We start from the raw sequence: 18,198 nt of genomic DNA on the forward strand, positions 1-18,198 counted from the left end.
AGTGCTACCAAACCTTCTCAAAGGTGCAGTGCTAAAACGACGCCTCCCCAAAAGTTCAGGCTTTAAACTTTGCAGGTGTTCTGAGGGTCAGATGTTGACTATTGTGCCTCATGGCATCTGCCTTTCGAGTTTGATAAAGGTGCGAAAAGATGAGCATTAGTTAGGTCACTCAGTGGTCACCCAATCAGTAGCACAAGTGAAGTGAGTGGCAGGCAGAGAGAGGCCACGGCTCTGGCACAATTCTGCCAATTTAATTCGGATGTGCTCTTTGAGCTATGGGCACTGCCAGTGGTCTCACGTACTCCCTCCTCCTGGGCCCAGTGATCTTGATAAAAAAAACATGATTATGGGGAGCAGAACCGATTATGCCGCTTCGCTACTGACAAAGCAAATATTTGAGGGGGGGTCTATCACCCCATACCAACCCCCCCCTGAAGCTACGCCCCATGGCATCCGAGAGTAATAGTGAAGGGTCACCGCACTTGCCTGCACCCTGGATATTCAGAGTAGGATAAAAGATAAAACACTCAAATGTATTTTCAGGTAAAAGCTGTTTGTTTTCAATTATACGTGTTTTATCATGTCTTTTAAGCACATGCTAAAAAAAATTGTTTTAGCATGCTGCAGTTTGAAAATGCATAGTAGACATTTTGAGTTCTATGCTAACTTGTGTTGTGGGTTAAGACTATATATTTGCTACCAAGAATGTCCTTGCTCTACTAAATAACCTAAAATGAATGGCCCTAAGCATGCCCGTTATTCATGTTCGGTGACTTCAGACTGTTGCTACTCTTTTCAGTTGGGTTCACCATGTTGCTAGTTGGGAAGTCTCAGACTCACACCCCCCTAACGTTTTTGACTAAGCTACGCCCCTCCAGCTGCCCTCCAAGACTTCGGTGATACCAGTGGATTATGGAAAGGGGAGACCACTCGGTCACCCCGAACGTATGGCTGGGTGCCCCGATCCCCCGGGAAACCGTTGCGGGCGGGGGGCGTGTCCCCGCCGGTATGCCCATAGCGTTGTGGTTGGAGCACGCCCCCGCCGCCTAAAAGGGTTGTCCTAAACACCCGCCCGGAAGTCCGTGCACCTCTGGGCGGGATGGAGTCGCGGCCCCGCCTTCCCGCTGCTGGATAAAAGGCGCGGGAATCCAGGGAAGCGTCCTCTTGTTCCTGCGCTCTGAATTCTGCACCACTCGTCGCTCGTGAGCCCTCAAGGGAACAAGCTGCAGTTTTTTGACCCACCCACCAGCCCCTGTTGCAGAAATTTGGGAGTAAACAAAGTTCTAAGTTGCAATTTGATTGTAATAAAAAACGTCTTGTGGGAATCGTTGCCTTCATCTTAAGTTGATGCCAAGAGTATGCATGTAACTGAATACTTGCTTATAGGCCTTTTTCCCTTTGTAGAAATGTTAAGGAATGTATGCAATAAAGAACGTTCTGTGCTATAGGACCTTTTTTCCTTTGTAGCAATGTTAAAGTCATTGGATATATCGAGCTGTACCCTTTTCTGAATCGTACTTTAAGAGTAAGCATAGGTTTTTCCCCCTAGTAGGTAACTAACTGTCGTATTTTTTTAGTCTTCGGTCGGGCGGTAAGTTCATGATCGATGAGCAGTGATTTCAAGGTCCTTGGGGATGCGCCACCCATTATGGATGGGAGCGCCCGGGGGGAGGCAGCCATTGGTCCCTCCCATGGGGGGCGGCACCCATTACGGATGGGTCGCCCAGGGGGAGACGGCCATAGGCCCCTCCCAGGGGGAGATGGCTATATGTCCCTCCCCAGAATTTCCCGGGGGCCGGATATCCGCTCCGGCGGGAGAGAGTGTGGGGAAAGGGGGGGAGTCCACGCTGTCCTTCTTACGGATACCCCGCACGGGAACTCGGACGACCTTAAGATGGCGTCGAGTGAAAGGGGGCCCCCACGACAAGGGAAGTTACAGTTGGCTACGAGGGTAAAGTCCTCTGCGCATGCGCCACTCACACGTGAGGGCGGGAATTTGGTGAATAGGGACCTGACACCGGTTAAGACCTTGCCGTTGGCCCCTAACGTTAGGATGTACAAATTCGTATGCAATGCATTATGTCATGATGTTAGACTCGGTTAGTAAATCTTTGTATTAGAGATTTGTTAAGGTCAGCCTGAATACCTGTCTTCATCAAATGTAATCGAAGTTGAATTTGTACATGATCCATGAAACGTTTTAATTTAAAGTTTTACATTTTGTTTCATATTTTAATAAATACGGCCGGGGGGGTCGTGAGGCCCCCCTGCCTTCCAAAAGTTCAAACTGTATCTGTCTCCTCCCATTGGGATTGGTGGTGGAAGGGGTGGCGGGCATCCCGGCCCATAGACACTTTCCCAGAACTAGAAATGTTTAATCATACAGGACACCCACCTCCAGAATTGGTTTTCTATCATGCAGTGGTCAAGAAGGCAGTGAAAGTCTTGAAACTCCATTTTCCATTGGTGGAATCTAAAGCAAATATACTAACTCAGACGTTTTTCTGTCTTCCACTCAAACATCTGAACCCCTACTATCATTCAGCTCTCTCTTTTAGATCCCATTTTTAGCTACTTCTGAGAGTCCTACAACATCTCATGTGGTGAACAGAAATATAGCCAGACCACACTGGCCTGCTCCAAAGAAACAACTTCTGTCCATCCTTCACTGGAGATTCTGGTGGTTCATGCCGCCTAATGTAATATGTTTTCACCTGACACCTTTCCTGCAGTCCTAGAATATAGTGAGTCTAAAAATGTGGAAACTGTAGGAAAGAAAGTGTTTTTTGCAGACAGTTTGGCATTAACATCAATGCCACCTGTCTTTTGGGACACTAAACCCACGTTTTATGGGATATGAGATACCAGGTTACCAACATCTTTTCAGAGCATCTACAAAGGCACTTCTCTGCGCTGGTCTGGGATGGCAAGGCGGCTTCCCAGCAGAAAATTCAGTCTGGCTTGAATGTGACCAGAGCAATGGAATCCTCTTTGACTTTCGGATGTCGTGCATGGGTCAGAACTTCTGGCTTCTCCTCAGATGTGTGGGCCAATCCATTTGAACTCAATTGGACCAGATTGAGAAGTTGATACTGTTCTCAGAATATTTGAATGATAACCGCTATAATCTTACCCTCACTCTGAACCACAACTTGGAGAAGATTTGTTTTCTTGATGTAGAGATTTACATCAAAGCCAACAGTACTGAAAACAGGCTTTAGAGCTAGCCCGTATACATAATTTGAAAGATGTTTGGAGACATTTATATCCTACCTTAGCCGGATACACTTACCACTCTAGACCCCATATAATGTATTCACGCATAGATATGGCTTGGGCAAAGAGTCATATTTTGGAGAGCTGCAAAATGGAGATTTGCCCAAAGGTAACATCGGACCATAATCCCCTAGTCGTAACCTTTAAGATTATATCTAAAAAGAAGGAACCTAGATTATTTTCTTTCCCGAGACATCTGATATCCGATATTTCGTTTATTCCTCTCTTGAAAGCACATATAAAAGAATTTTTAGAGTTCAATATCGACACGGCTAAAATCACTTCAGTATGGGACTGTTGCAAGGCCAGTATTAGAGGTTTTGCCCAGCAGTTTATTATACAGCAGAATGCCAACCGGAAAGAAGAGATCGGTCGTATAACATCAGGGATAAAGGGGCTAGAAGAACACTTGGCTGAGATTGCTAGAAAAGAAGGTGCAGGTGCTTCTCACAACTTAAATTAAGATAGACTGAAATTTAAACTAACCACCCTACGCTGTGAAGCTAAGAAATTCTTAAGAGACAAAGTCACTGCCAAACTACACAAATATAAGACTTTACAATATGAGAGTGGCGACAGAATAGGAAAAATTCTTGCTTATAAAATAGCTGACGACAGAGCCACCTCACTAATAAAGAGCATAAAAGGGGCAGACGGTACTAATTATACTCACCCTGATCAGATACTGCAACAATTTGCTGATTATTACACTAAGCTGTACACCCCTGAGAGCGTACCCCCAATGGAGTTTGTGGAAAACGATATTAGAAATAACTGGCAGTCCGAGAATGATACCGGAGGTATGGAAGAACTAGAAAAAGACTTCACCAAGGAAGAACTAAAATTAGCATTTTTTTCTCTTCCATCTGGGAAGGCTGCAGGAGAGGACACTTTGCCTATTGAAATTTATAAAATTTGTTGCGATGAACTTATCTCTGTACTTTGCTCGGTCATTAATCAGATTATCACAATCGATGGGGCACCGACCTCCTGGAATACTGCTAAAATTATCTTCTTCTTAAAGAAGAATAAAACACCAACGGAGTGCGGGTCCTACTGCCCAATTTCTCTGATCAATGCTGACGCTAAGGTATTTGCTAAATTAATAGCCATAAGACTCTCCCCCCTTATGACTAGATTGGTCAGTGAACATCAGCATGGTTTTGTAGTAGGCAGGGATACCACTCAGCATGTAAACACGGCTATCACAGTGTTCGATATGGCTGCTACTAATCCCTCCCCACTCGGTATGATATTACTTGACGCTGAAAAAGCCTTTGACCGAGTGGGGTGGGATTATCTACGGGCAATTCTGAAAGCAATGGGGTTCAAAATTAAATTTGTAACGAAGATCCAGGCACTTTATTACCTCCTTAACGATTTAATAGGTTACAACTGCTTACTCTACTAAATTCTCAATAAGAAGAGGGACCCGGCAGGGATGCCCATTATCACCTCTATTATTTGCTCTTGCCATGGAACCCTTCATTAATGCCATACAATCCCAGGCGATGATAAAACCATTTACATCTGGGGTAAACTCGCTTAAAATTCCAGCTTACGCAGACGATTTGGCAGTTTATGCAAGTGATGTGATTGAATCTATGGCAGGAATAGTCAAAGAGGCAGAATCTTTTGGAGAAGTTTCGGGATATAAGTTAAACTTGGGAAAGACTCAAATTATAGTTAATTACAAACCACTGATGCAAGTAACGGGAATATGCCACGCTGCTACCTATTTAGGCATCAAGATAACATCTAATATTAGGGATATAATGTCATTGAATTATGATGCTTTATTAAAAGATACCCAGGCTCTCCTCAAAAAAGTGCCTTTAAATCTTATTGGGAGAATCAATCTTATTAAAATGAACATCTTGTCAAGATTCTTGTACTTATTTAAATGCATTCCTCTGAAGATAAATAAAATATTTTTCAGGAAACTTGATGGCATACTGGGCAGCTTTATAGGGGGCTTTAAAAAGAACCGCAGAGCACTCTCTTCTTTGAAACTACCATTTATAAAAGGAGGGCTAAACTTCCCAGACTTCAGAATGTACTACTTTTCCTCATTTTTGGGGCGGCTACAGAGCTTGTTTAACTCCAGTAACCCATATTTTTTTCATCGATTCATGCTAGGATCAGATTGCTTACAGTTTTTGGCTAGAAATAATGACCCGAATTACTTTAAAAGAGTGAGGTTTAAGACTGCGAAAGATATAATCAGTATACGGAGGATATTAATGATCCAGAATAAAGTATCATTTTACCATTCTCTTTTAAGTCTTTGGAACAATCCGGGCTTACCAAGTATCTTTAACGATTTAGGATGTAAGATATGGGCAAAACAAGGCATAATGAAATTGGGGAACTTATACGGCTCATCAGGCTTTTTGGAGTTTGATACACTAAGGTTATTATACAAATTACCAGAACACACTTATTTTAAGTATATACAAATACGCGATTTCCTTATAGGGAAACAAAAACTTAAAGAGATTGTGGACTCAGATTTTTGGCAATGTATGTATAAAGGAATGGGGGATAAGAAAGCCACCATCAGCGAAGGATACAGATGCTTTACTGAAAACAAATCAGATGAATGCTCCAAAATAGCACAGAAATGGGCTTTACGGTTTCCTACCGGTATTACTTCGAATGAAATCTCCTCCTTCTTATACAAAATTGACACGTTAGTCCACTCCTCAAGCTTAAAACTACAAGCATACAAAACAATATGCCAACTTTATCATACCCCCTTACAAATAAGAAAATGGGCCTCTAATAATGCTCTTAGTGATCGCACTAAGTGCCCAAAGTGCCACCTCCAAGCTGCTGACTTAGAACATATGTTGGTCCTCTGTCCAGTTCTTGCTCCGTTTTAGGACAGCTTAGAAAGAATTCTGAGATTGAAACAAATAATTGATGCACCATTAACATCTGAAATGATCCTCTTAGGTCTTCAGCCTACTCCATCCCCATTTCAAAACTTAATTTTTATTCTGTTAGCATGCGCAAGGCTGGTTTTAGCTAGAGCTTGGATTGCGGATCACTCGCCTCATGTAAATGAATGGTGGTGCTTGGTCAAAGAGATACATCATATGGAGTTATCTTTAGCTAGGAAAAGAGGTGTTAAAGCAATGACTAAAATAGAGAGAATCTGGGGGTGCATGTTTCCTACATGTGAACTGAACTAATGTGATTTGAAGCCCTGTTTAATCTTAATTTTGATTTTAATTTTTATTTGTGCCAATTTCTCTCATTTATCTTATTTTCTGCTTCTTGTAATATCAGCGCAGATGTTGGATGTATTGTAAAATGAAATACTGTTTCTTGTTTGTGTTAAAATTTGCTTGTGACACCCATAAAATAAAAATGTTTAAAAAAAAAAAGAAAACAGGCTTTACAGAAAAAAAGACATCTTGTAATGTTATTCTACATGCGAGTAGCACCCATTCCAAAACACAACTCAAATCTATTCCCTACGGAGAAATGGTTTGAATGAGAAGAAACTGTAGTGATGATCAGGAATTTCTGGTTCATCAACGATATAGAAACTAGGTTTAGGATCAGATGATATGATTTGAGAATAATTAGATACGCTGCTCAGAGCGCTAAGGTCCTCAAAAGAGGAGACACGTTGAAATTGAGTACATGCAAAAGGAGAGACATACACACTGATAATGCAGTTAGACTGATTATGAAATATGGTAGTGATGTGGGTAAAATGAGTCACATCATTCATAAACACTGGAATTAACTAACTAGTGATCCACTGTTGCTCAAATGGATTAAAGATAAGCCAAGCTTACCTTTAAGAGGAGAAAGACATCACGGAATATAGTTAACCCTAGCTATTCACATTTAGAAGTATCTCATAACTGGCTTACTCGGGCGGGTAGTGGTTTCTATAAATGTGGAAACTGTAGCGTATGTAGATATGCAGGTGATAATAAGATGACATTCTAATACAATACGGCAATAAATTATTGCATTTTTACGAATATGACATGCTACCAAATATGTTGTGTACATTATTGTGTGCTACTGTGGATTAATATAAGTGGGCAGTATGATTAGAACTCTATGTGAAAGAATACTAAAGCACATGATGGGAGATGAAACATACCCTCTAGCTCTGCATTGCCATTCATGTGTAGGTAATCAGATGGTAAAGATCAAGTTTCATGACATACACAATGTACCTAAGGATCCAAGACATGCGATTAGAGAATTGACCTTACGTAGAACTGAGGCATTATGGATACTGAAACTAAAAGCTATGGAGAATGGCTTGAACTCTGATCATAAAATGCAGCATTTTCTGGGGTATAGATGATGTTTCCAATATAAATTGAGACTTAAAATCAGTTGCTGAATACAATTAAAAACCTATTCGGAATTGATATAATTTCTAAAGGAATGGCGACAAATGATGTGCATCCTTTTTGGCTTTTACCTTATATGCATGATTTGGAAATTAAATAATGTAATCATATATGTCAATAACCTAGGTTATCTGGATTTTAAGGATGTGGCAATATATGTCAACAAAAGGATTTGTGATATGGTAATATCGTTCTGTGTTTTACTTGCAGATGTTATTTTAACTCTGCTTATTTATTACTCTGAAGCATGGGGTATGTGGGGCTCATTCTCATGCTCTTTTTCTTCTGACTCACTTAGTACGCTATTCACCTTTGAATAGAATATAGGTAGATAGGAGGCATGCTGATAGATAGATTCGAGGTTTCTGAATGCTAGTAGACACACACTTATTTAGTGGTCAGGGACGTTTGTTTATAATCAGTAGTATCTTGAATATAAGGTTGTATTATAGTACTTTGCAGGGTAAGACCTTGCAAAGTTAAATCCAATTGAATGGCTTTATATGCGGGGTGTCTGCTGAAAACAAGGAAAGAGTTGTTATTTTCTATGGTGAATAAACACGTACTTCTCTATAGATGTCAGCCATGAGTAGATTTGAAGCTATGTACTTCTAGTACAATTAGTCCAATGATGAGTTCAGGAATTGGGGAATACCATGTTGTATTAGACTTGATAGAATGAGGAATTTATATTGTAACAGAGTTGGAGTCGAAGGAATTGATTATTAGGAGATGTTTATTTGTAAACTACGGTCTGATAGATATTTGAAACAAAGGATTGGAATAATAGCGCTCACCACTCTAAGATGGTGGCTACTATACACGATTGGGACTATGGGATAGCATTACCATTGACATTGTGGGCTAAGATGGCGTTTGATTTAGACGTTGCTACATGATGTCCTAAGAAGGACAGCATTACAATAGTTAATTAAGGGTGAGCACCTCAGATATGAGATGTGCTTATTGTCCAGCGGACTTCTTTTCTATACATACTATATTATGGAATACAGGATTGTGGCCCACACTAAGGCCGATATCTGAAGGTACTGGATATACTGTTGCAAACAGACTATTACGCTGGGTGAGCATTTATATTAATATTATTTGGCTGATCACTCTGGTGGTAGAAGGGAATGTACATACTGAGGCACACAGGATCTAAATATAATTTATTCAAACTCGAAACAGACTGATACAGTATAATACAGTACAATTAATTATTCTTGTTAGTATTTTTTGTTTTGTTGGTTTACCGTAATGAGGTGTGTGGATATGTTAAGTTGGCCTTTTATATTAATTATACGTGGGTTCACAGGATCTAGTTGCCATCTCTAGGGCAGATTTACAAACCCCCTGCGACATTTTAACGAAACTGTTGCGTCACTTCTGTGACGCGACAGCGTCGTAAACAATGCACTGCTATGCAACATATTTACAATTTGACGCATCTAGAAAGATGCATCACATTGTAAAGCCCTGGGCTACATTATACCTGCTTCAGGTATAATGCATGCAGGCTGGGCGTTTCATCGCAAGGAAGCCTTGTAAAAGTGACGCAGTGAAATCTACAAGATTTCACTGAGTCACTTTTAAGACTCCACTGCATCAAAACCTTGCGCCTGCTTGAGTGACATGTTAGGAATAGGCATTCCTGCCCATTGCTGGAGTTGCGTCATGCTTACAACACGACTCCAGCAATGCGCTGCCTTTTTGATAAAAGATGCGTCACACATCTGTCTATCCTTGCGCCACGGTGCATCCATGGTGGCGCAAGGCTATTTTTCCATCACGCAAAATAACTGGTGCATCTCTGCTAAGATGCAAAGATGCACCTGTTTTTGTAAATCTGCCCCTTTTGTATCCATAATTCTGAGAATATGTGTTCATCTCCTATAAAATGATTTATTTGATAGTATGAAGCTATAAAGGATACTTATTGCTTTTAAAAGGAAAACTATTATGTTTTGTGTTATGTGCTTTAGCAGATAGTTTAATGACTAATTCTGGTGCCTTATTGCATACAGAGAATGTAGTCAGTGGTTTTAGGTAAGAATGTGGCAAAAAGTACTTGTACAAATACCCTAATGCACAGGTTTTGGCGATTTTCACTATATGGAGTGAGTCTATTGATTTGTACTTTCACAGCACTCCTGCACCTTCCCTTTTCCATAGGTTTGTCAGGCATATACTCAATGGATGATTTCCCCGAGGGGCATTATTGCACAACTTTGGTGTTTTTCGGATATTGATGTGTAATAGTTTGGCCTAGAAATTATCAAGTCCTTGGTTCCTTCTTTATCTACTTTCTTTTGACTTACTTTGTAAAGTCTGAGGGCCTCATTTTTGAGGCCCTATCGACACTAATGCACCACGTAAACGTCACTTTTTTACATTCCGCTTGCACAATGTGCTACTGGAATATTTATAAGGCCACGATAAAGTCGTGTTACGTGGACTTATATGACCTTAAAGATATGTACCCCATTCAAGCAGAAAACTGCATGAAAGGGGCGTTCCATGGGTGTTGCTGGGGATGGTCCCAGCAACATCCCTGGCTTTTTGACATTGCCCCAGATTTATGAGAAATCATAAGTCTGAGGCAGCGCCAAAAACGTACGCCTCCCCAGGTGTAATGGCTGCCCTTTTCTGGCTCCTTTGAGAGGGAGAATGGTGGAGAGTGACTCCAGCCTATCACCCCCATAGTATAGGGATTAGGACTATAGACAGGATCCCTGCCTTTTATATAGTAGAGTATTTTCGTGTCCCTTTCCTTAGAGTAGAGCTTATGAATTTAAGTTAGGGGATAGATACATAAGTATTAATCATGATTTGCCCATTTGCTAACATGTTAGGATATTTTCCATGGAGTTACGCATATTGCGGGCCCTGTAGGCCTTAAACGAGACAGACTACATCTTGCTCTCTGCCTGGTAGCTCGAGAGGCCTTCTAGGTCAAGTGTAATGTTTTAGTTTCAAGCTGTTGTTCGCTTGGAGAGAACCGGCTCAGGCTGGCCCTTATCGAAGGAATGTATTTTTCTCCACTCCGAAGACACAACTTCAGGCCGGCCGTCTGGGAACGTGTCCTTGGTACGGGGAGGTACAAGAATTTGGTGGGCGGCAGGTTGCTGGCTGTAGCTTTCCATGAAGGAACAGGCTTTGATATTAGCGAAGGTGTTAGTTAGTCGACAGTCAGTCCGTAGGCGGCATCTAGCCGTTAGCATCTCTGCCATTAATCATTTCATGGCGGACAGTCACCATCTTTGAAGTCCGAGAAAGATTTAAGACCGAAACTCTCTGAGAAAGACTGAAGGAGAATTAGCGCGGAGCGCACTGAAACAGAGAGAGAAAGAGAGACGGTAGCTAATAATCAGCAAGGTTCCAGTGGCCATGAGGGAAGCAGACGAGGTTGAGCCTAGCGGTGCAGACGTGTACTTGTGACGGCTGGGGTGTGACTGCGAGACGAGCCAGGACACAGAGACGAGAAGGGAACCTAGATGACTGCCGAGTCCCGACTTCACATTACTAAGGTGACATCCGCCCTCTTTATAATAAGCGCGCATTCTAATCCTTACCTTTTCCTTTTCTTTGCATAATTCGTGTTGCATAGTATTGTGTTATATGTTATTGACAATAAATACCCTAGTTCTTAGTGAACGGATGTGTGCCGTGTATTCTTGTTCAATCCTGGTAAACGTGGCTTCTAGGTGGTCGGTGTTTATGTGAATGGATGAGTAACCCCAGTCAGGTAAGTGGTGATCACATAAATAGGGAGCGAAGTGGACCTCTGATGCCAAGGATAAGGGGCACATTATACTATTTGGAAACCGTACTAAATTCTATTATTAAAGTTTTATCCCAAGTAGACAAAGGAGAAATTGTTCCGATAGGTACTCATAGGAATGTGGTCGTCGTTGATATGCGGCGTTAGTGAGAACGCTGGGTTGGATTACCAGCGTGGATACCCACAGGATTGTGGCTTGTGTAAGTGAGAGCGTCAGGGGGGATACTGGCGTGTAGGTTTGCCGGATTGCGAACCGTTTGGAAATAAGGGAGAGCACTGGGACTGCAGACCCACGTGTGTAGACGCACCGGATTGTGTGTCATGTCTGCCCTGGGGTAGATCAGTCTGGGTCGGAGTGGCCGCGAGACTAACTGATGTGAATAAGATATAGTAGAAAACTTATGCATGTTTATTGCTATTTCCCCATCCTTAGGTACGACTTGTACATACATATATATATATATATATATATATCTATATCCATTGTGAATACGTTCTAAGGAGGGAGGTGAGTACGTTTTGGCTGGGTTATAGGGGCCCCTAGGGGCTGATTCCATCTAAGCGGAAAATCCGGCCATTACATCTGGCGTCACGAACTGTTTACGAAGCCTGTGTGCGCTGTATTGTTTTGATCTTGTTGATTTGCGCTCGGCTCGTACGTATAATATTTTGTGTATAATTGTGTATATAAATTTTTGTGTGTCAATATGTTTGCGAAAAAATCTCCGTCGGTTTTTAAATTGCCTATTCAGATTCCCGGCTGGGAGTCTACGCCTTACGAGGCTTTGGCCCGTGAGTGGGCCGATTCTACTGGTTTGAGTGAAAATTGGTCTTCTTGTTTGGAGCAGGCGGAGCCTGCTGATGTAGTTTCGTGCTTGCAGAAAGCGCCAGTAGTGAAAGGTGATGAGCTTCCTATTTTAGGACGCAGAGGTTGGATTGTTCTTAATGCATACAGAATTCTTCATGAGAAGTTTGTTCAGCTGCAGAAGCAGTTCAAGGACATGGAAGGACAGTGTGTTGAGTTGCAAAATGCGCATACTCTTTTGCGCTGTCAAAATAAATTGCTTGCCGACAAACTTGAAACATATCAGACCATAGCCGAAAGAGCTGCGGTCCGCATTGCACGATATAAGTACAAACATCGCCGTGGTCGTGTGTCTACACGGAAAGTGCGTCTGGTTGTAGCAAAAGCCGGAATGGATTGGAACCGTGATGAGTGGGATGGTAATATCTGGGATTCGAATGCTTCAGACTCCTCGGCTGAGGAGGGTGATAAGCGTGAATCTTCTCGCTCCGGACGTGATTGTAAGTCTACTTCTTATACTGATACGGTTACTCATAGCGACCGTGCTCGTTCTTCCCATTCGGATGACGTATCTTGCCCCGATTGTTCTGCTAAATCTAAGATGCGGGCTTCCTTGAAAGCTCTTCCTGAGGTTTCTGCTCATCCCGTGTTTCGTCGTAAATTACAACAAGCTCCTGGTAATCCGGGTGGTGTTGCTCTGGATAGTATTGAAGACTTTACTCAACAGGAGGTTAGTGACATTTTACAACGATTTCGTCAACGGCCTGGTGAGCCTTGCTTACTTGGATGGTGCACCTTTATGAACTCGGCGCTGCCAGTATTATGCTTGATGCTGTTGATTGCTTACGCTTTTGCTCTTTGAGTTCTGATTCCACTATTCAAGATCATTTTCGGAACTATAATGGTGCTGGTCAAATTACTTTGCTCCAGCTTGCGTCTGACGGCTGTAATCATAAATATCCTACTGAATCGGATTGGCCTGTTAATGACAAGCCATGGTACACTTTGCGCGATGCGTCGCAACGTTTGAAGGAGGAAGTCATGAAAACTGCTATCTTTCTTAGTACTTCTGACAGATTGCTGGATGGTCTTTTAACATCTTCTGTGCGTAATCGCATTATCCGTTCTTCGCCTGTTGCTTATAAGCAGGTCATGATGACTTTGTTGATTAATCAAACTGGCAATCCTTTGTCTACTGTGCTTGAATCTGTTCGTCAGCTTGGTGAGCTGGGTGAGTGGTTTACACCTGAAAGACAATCTCGACCTGAGGGTCGTATTGCTGGGGACTATAAGTTCTCTAGACGTGACATGTTTCTTGCTCTTATTGCTGATGGTGTCAAAAGGGAGGACATTGATGGTGAGCCTAACAATCGCTTATGGGATATGTTTCGTAAGCGTGGTTTGGATCGGAAGGAGGGTGCCCGTCGTGTGAGGAAGAATGAGTATGATCGTGGTTCTGATGACAGTGGTGATGAGAGACGCCGTGTGGATTTTGATCGCCGTGATGATCGGCGTTATGAACGTGATGTGTCCCCTCATCGTGATTACCAGAGAGGGAGAGAGGGGGAAAAAGAAAGGGGGAGAGATGATCGTGCTTCCAACCGACATAGAGAGGAGAGGAGTTATTCCCCTGAAATGAAAAGAAGGGAGGATCGTAACAGACTTTCTGACCGTAATTCACAGTATTTTGAAAATGACAAAAATCCGTTTCGTAATGGAGACGGATATGAACATGACATTTTGATACCTAAGAAGACAGAGAGCATTTACCCTGATTTGTCTTGGTTGACAGAACGCAGGAAAAATGACTAGGAAATAGGTCAAGCTCCAGTACACAAGTGGGCTCACAGAGACAACAGACCCTATGTAGATATTGAGATTTTTTGGAAACATCGTAATATCCAAAGGGCCCGAGCACTAGTTGATACAGGAGCGGAGGCCACTTTAATTCATGGAAAATCAAAGAAATTTAAAGGACAGTTTTTTACAAGTACTGGTTTAGGTGGAAAAGAAACCCCCGCAGTACAATCTGCACTTGAAATTAGAATTGGAAGGATTCCTCGTAGAGAATACTCTGTGTTGGTTGTACCACTTTTGGAATATATAATTGGAATTGACATTTTAAAAGGAATGACTTTGCATTTGGATGATGGTTGTTATCAATTTGGAACTAGACAGTACATTTCGACCAGACCCGTACGGGTTGGCCGTTTGCGAATGCCCCCTATTAAAATTCCTTTAGCCACGAAAGTGGTTTCTCAGAAGCAATATCGTATCCCAGGTGGTCATGAAGAAATTACTGCTACAATTCAGGATTTGGTTGACGCGGGAGTTATAAATCCGGTCACGTCTGCTTGGAATAACCCTGTCTGGCCCGTGCGCAAAAGTGATAATTCTTGGCGCATGACTGTTTATTATCGAGAATTGAATAAACACACACCTAAATTGACTGTTGCAGTACCAGACATTGTCACTTTGATTCAGAGAATTCAAAAGCATCCAGGTACATGGTATGCTTCTATTGATATTGCTAATGCTTTCTTTTCAATTCCGATTGCCCCGAGTGTCAGGAACAATTCAGTTTTACGTGGAATGGACGTCAAATGACGTTCCGGAGTCTTCCTCAAGGCTATGTGCATAGTCCTACGATCTGTCACCGGCTGGTGGCAGAGCATTTATCTGAAGTGCCCACGAATCGACAAGTTCAGGTGTGTCATTATATTGACGACATTTTGATTCAAGGTGAATCGCAAGACCAGGTACAGTCCCATTTAGATCAGATCCTTGACTGTTTGCAAGCAAAAGGTTGGGAAATTAATCCTGATAAGTTACAAGGTCCATCCCAAAATGTAAAATTTTTAGGAATTAATTGGCATGAAGGTCACAGAGAGGTAATCCCACAGGTGAAGCGAAAGATCCTTGATTTTGCAGTCCCAAGGAACAGGAAAGAGGCTCAATCAGGGGCGGTGGGTGACATTTGAAAGTGGTGGGGCGCAAAGTGATTTGCATACAGCACCGTAGCGAGCGAGCGCAGCGAGCGAGCCTGAACCCCAAAAGGGGGGTTTGGGGGGATAACCCCCCCCAAGAAAATTTTGAAAAAAAAGAAGAAAAATCGGGCATTTTCAAGCAAATTTGAGAAAGTAGGAAGGTTAATAAAGCAATTGTGAAAGTGCAGTTATTACATTAATAGATGTCATAACATAGGTAGCTGCCTATTCAGTATAACCACAGAGCTTCATACATTCACACTTGTAAAAGCCTCTAATGTGAGCCATGATGTTTTGCCTAAGGTGCAAACTGGACTGATTAAGGTAATGCATTTTAAATATAAAATGGAAATGTGAAAGGAGTGTGTAGGAAGACTTCATGGACATTGTTGGTAATTTAAACACCATTATTCAGCTCAAGGATATCTTCTACTAGTTATGCGCGGCAGCTTGCCTCTCTAAAGGCATAGAAAATCCTCTGAAACATCACACATGAAGCATTCTAAAATGTTACAAGTCATGCACTAGGCTGCTTTTTTAAGTACATTAAGCACATACAGGGATATTATTACAGAGTAAAAATATTTGATGTAAACAAGGGAGTAGCCAGAAAAAGAAAATATGCCCCAGACAGGCTTAGAGGGAGAGCTCCCCCTGAGGGAGTTCTAAAACATATTTCCTGCCCCATCACCCTTTGCATAACTTCCAACAGAGAGCTATGACATAAATGCTTTAGACCACAGACCATCGCTGTTTTGGAGATGTGTTGGTGGGAGGGGCAGAGAGGGCATGGCCACAGACTACTACTGGATAGTTTTGCACGTCTTAAATCTAAGTAATACTGCAACACCTAGAGACAAGGCCACTGGAATTATGCGGCAGAGAAGGACCAAAGTATGTGGCAGGGTTGGCTAGATTATGCATCAAGAAAAGTCAAATTGTGCAGTGTAATATGCCACACTCTGTTAGTATTACTTCATAACTTTGACAGTTTTACACATGGTAACGGCGTTAAGGCAAATATTTAACCTCACTAATCCCCGATTATGCAGAAAATGCTGCGGCAACAGAATCGCATAATTCTGGTGGTCTTGCCTATAGGTGTGAAACAAACTAGTGATGCAGAGACCTTGTCTGAATGTTGCAAGTGACCTCTAATCTTCAGAGCTCGCAGTGTCACTTGAACTTTGCCAGAGACGTCCAGCGCATTAAGCCTCTGACAGTGACGCATAGGCTTGGCAGTGGCAGAAATCAAGCAACGTTCTTTAAAACTGGAAGATCTGGCTACAGAGGTGGACGAGAAATAAGTTAGTTGAAAAGTTGCAAAACCGCCATGATCCTAATATTCAAGTGATCTACATTTTGAGAAACCTGTAAAAAATGCAAAATTGATCCCTCTGCTACCATCGGCGCAGCTATCAAACTCAGCTTTCATGTGAACTACACTGGACGCCTTCTCTCAAAGTCAACACATACATGATAATAATAACAAATAACAATTCATGCGTCACATAACCCACACAGCAATAACTCCTCCAACAACGTTATGAGTGCTATCAGCAGAAGCAGCCTATCCAGATGAACATGATTATCGACAGTTAATCAAAGAAAGCGGTTACACAGAATGCATAGTTTATATCTGAATCACCTTAGAGGGATGATCATCTTATAACAACAGATATTCAGTAATGTTCACATTGTAAAAATCAGCATTTGCATTTCACCAATTCATGCGCTCTTGCATTTCAGAGGTTGCTGAAAGGCTGTGCATAGGAGAAGTTATCACAATACTGTAGCTCCGCAAGAAACGCCAGACACAGACGGCTGCTCAGAGCCAATATCTGAATCAATCTAGCAAGTTTAGAACTTTACACTGGCAATGGGATTGTGGGGGGTCTGCCAGTGCTTGGTCGAGCAAGTGATCAATAAAGTAAATTCCTGGTTCAATTGTTAGCACCATGCCTTCCTGAAGAATCCGTCCAGTACGCAAGCTTTTGAGACCAGGCTCCGTACTCCGTTCAACTCCCTCCGGGTAGCCTCCAACATCATGCATGTCAATGCCAAGAAAATGTCCCAGACCATGTGGCATAAATATTGCACCCAGATGAACTTTCACCATGGTGCCTTTCAAAATGATAATTTTGGTCAGTTCTTCCAGATGAACTCTGTCTGCTAGACAATGCATATCTGGCCAAGCAACACCTGGTTTTACTGCCTTCATGACAGCATGTGATGAATGAAGCACAGCTTCATAGATGGCCTTCTGATCAGGAGTGAATTTTCCATTCGCAGGGAACGTGCAGGTTATGTCTGACCCATAGCAGTGATATTCTCCTCCCATATCAAACAAGCACAAATCGCCATCAACAACGGTCTTGTCATTTGGGGCTCCAGCATGCCCGTAATGCAAAATGGATGAGTTGTCTCCACTGCCACATATGCAAGTGTATGACGTCTGCCGCATGCCTCCACGTTTATAGCAATAATGCAGGAACAGGCTTTCCAATTCGTACTCTTTCATCCCCAGTTTAGCCGCTTTCATAACCTCTTTATGGGCCTCGCTGGAGATCCTGTTACTGTAGCGCAAGACTTCCAACTCCAAGTCGCTCTTAATTACACGGCACTCCACTATTTCTGGATGAAGAATTTTGTTGTTCACTTGAAATTGGCTAATTCCTTCAAATGAAGCTTCTTTGCAGACATTTCCACTATCGGTATTAATGCCACGCAGAGTAAGACCCTCACAGTAGTCCATGATTCAATACATTGATTACAGGAGACATTTGACATCAGCAGGCTGAATTTACTACCTAGTAGAATCTGCAATATTCCCGAGTGGAAAAGATGAGAGGGTTAAGGCCTCTGGAGCTCTTGGAAAGGATAGGGTAGAGTGTGGGTTCAATGAGGAACCCCTTTCGCAAAATGTTTACTTTGTCTGTTTTCAGAAATCATATCCGT

General features: G+C 42.2%; 1 pseudogene; it reads right to left on the reverse strand.

The window, feature by feature from the left end:
• Positions 1–17,086: 17,086 nt before the first annotated feature.
• LOC147717565 (xaa-Pro dipeptidase pseudogene) lies at positions 17,087–17,995 on the reverse strand (annotated as a pseudogene).
• Between the last annotated feature and the right edge of the window lie 203 nt (positions 17,996–18,198).

Source organism: Lissotriton vulgaris, chromosome 5 (assembly GCF_964263255.1).
Source record: "Lissotriton vulgaris chromosome 5, aLisVul1.2, whole genome shotgun sequence".
Classification (NCBI taxonomy): Eukaryota; Metazoa; Chordata; class Amphibia; order Caudata; family Salamandridae; genus Lissotriton; species Lissotriton vulgaris.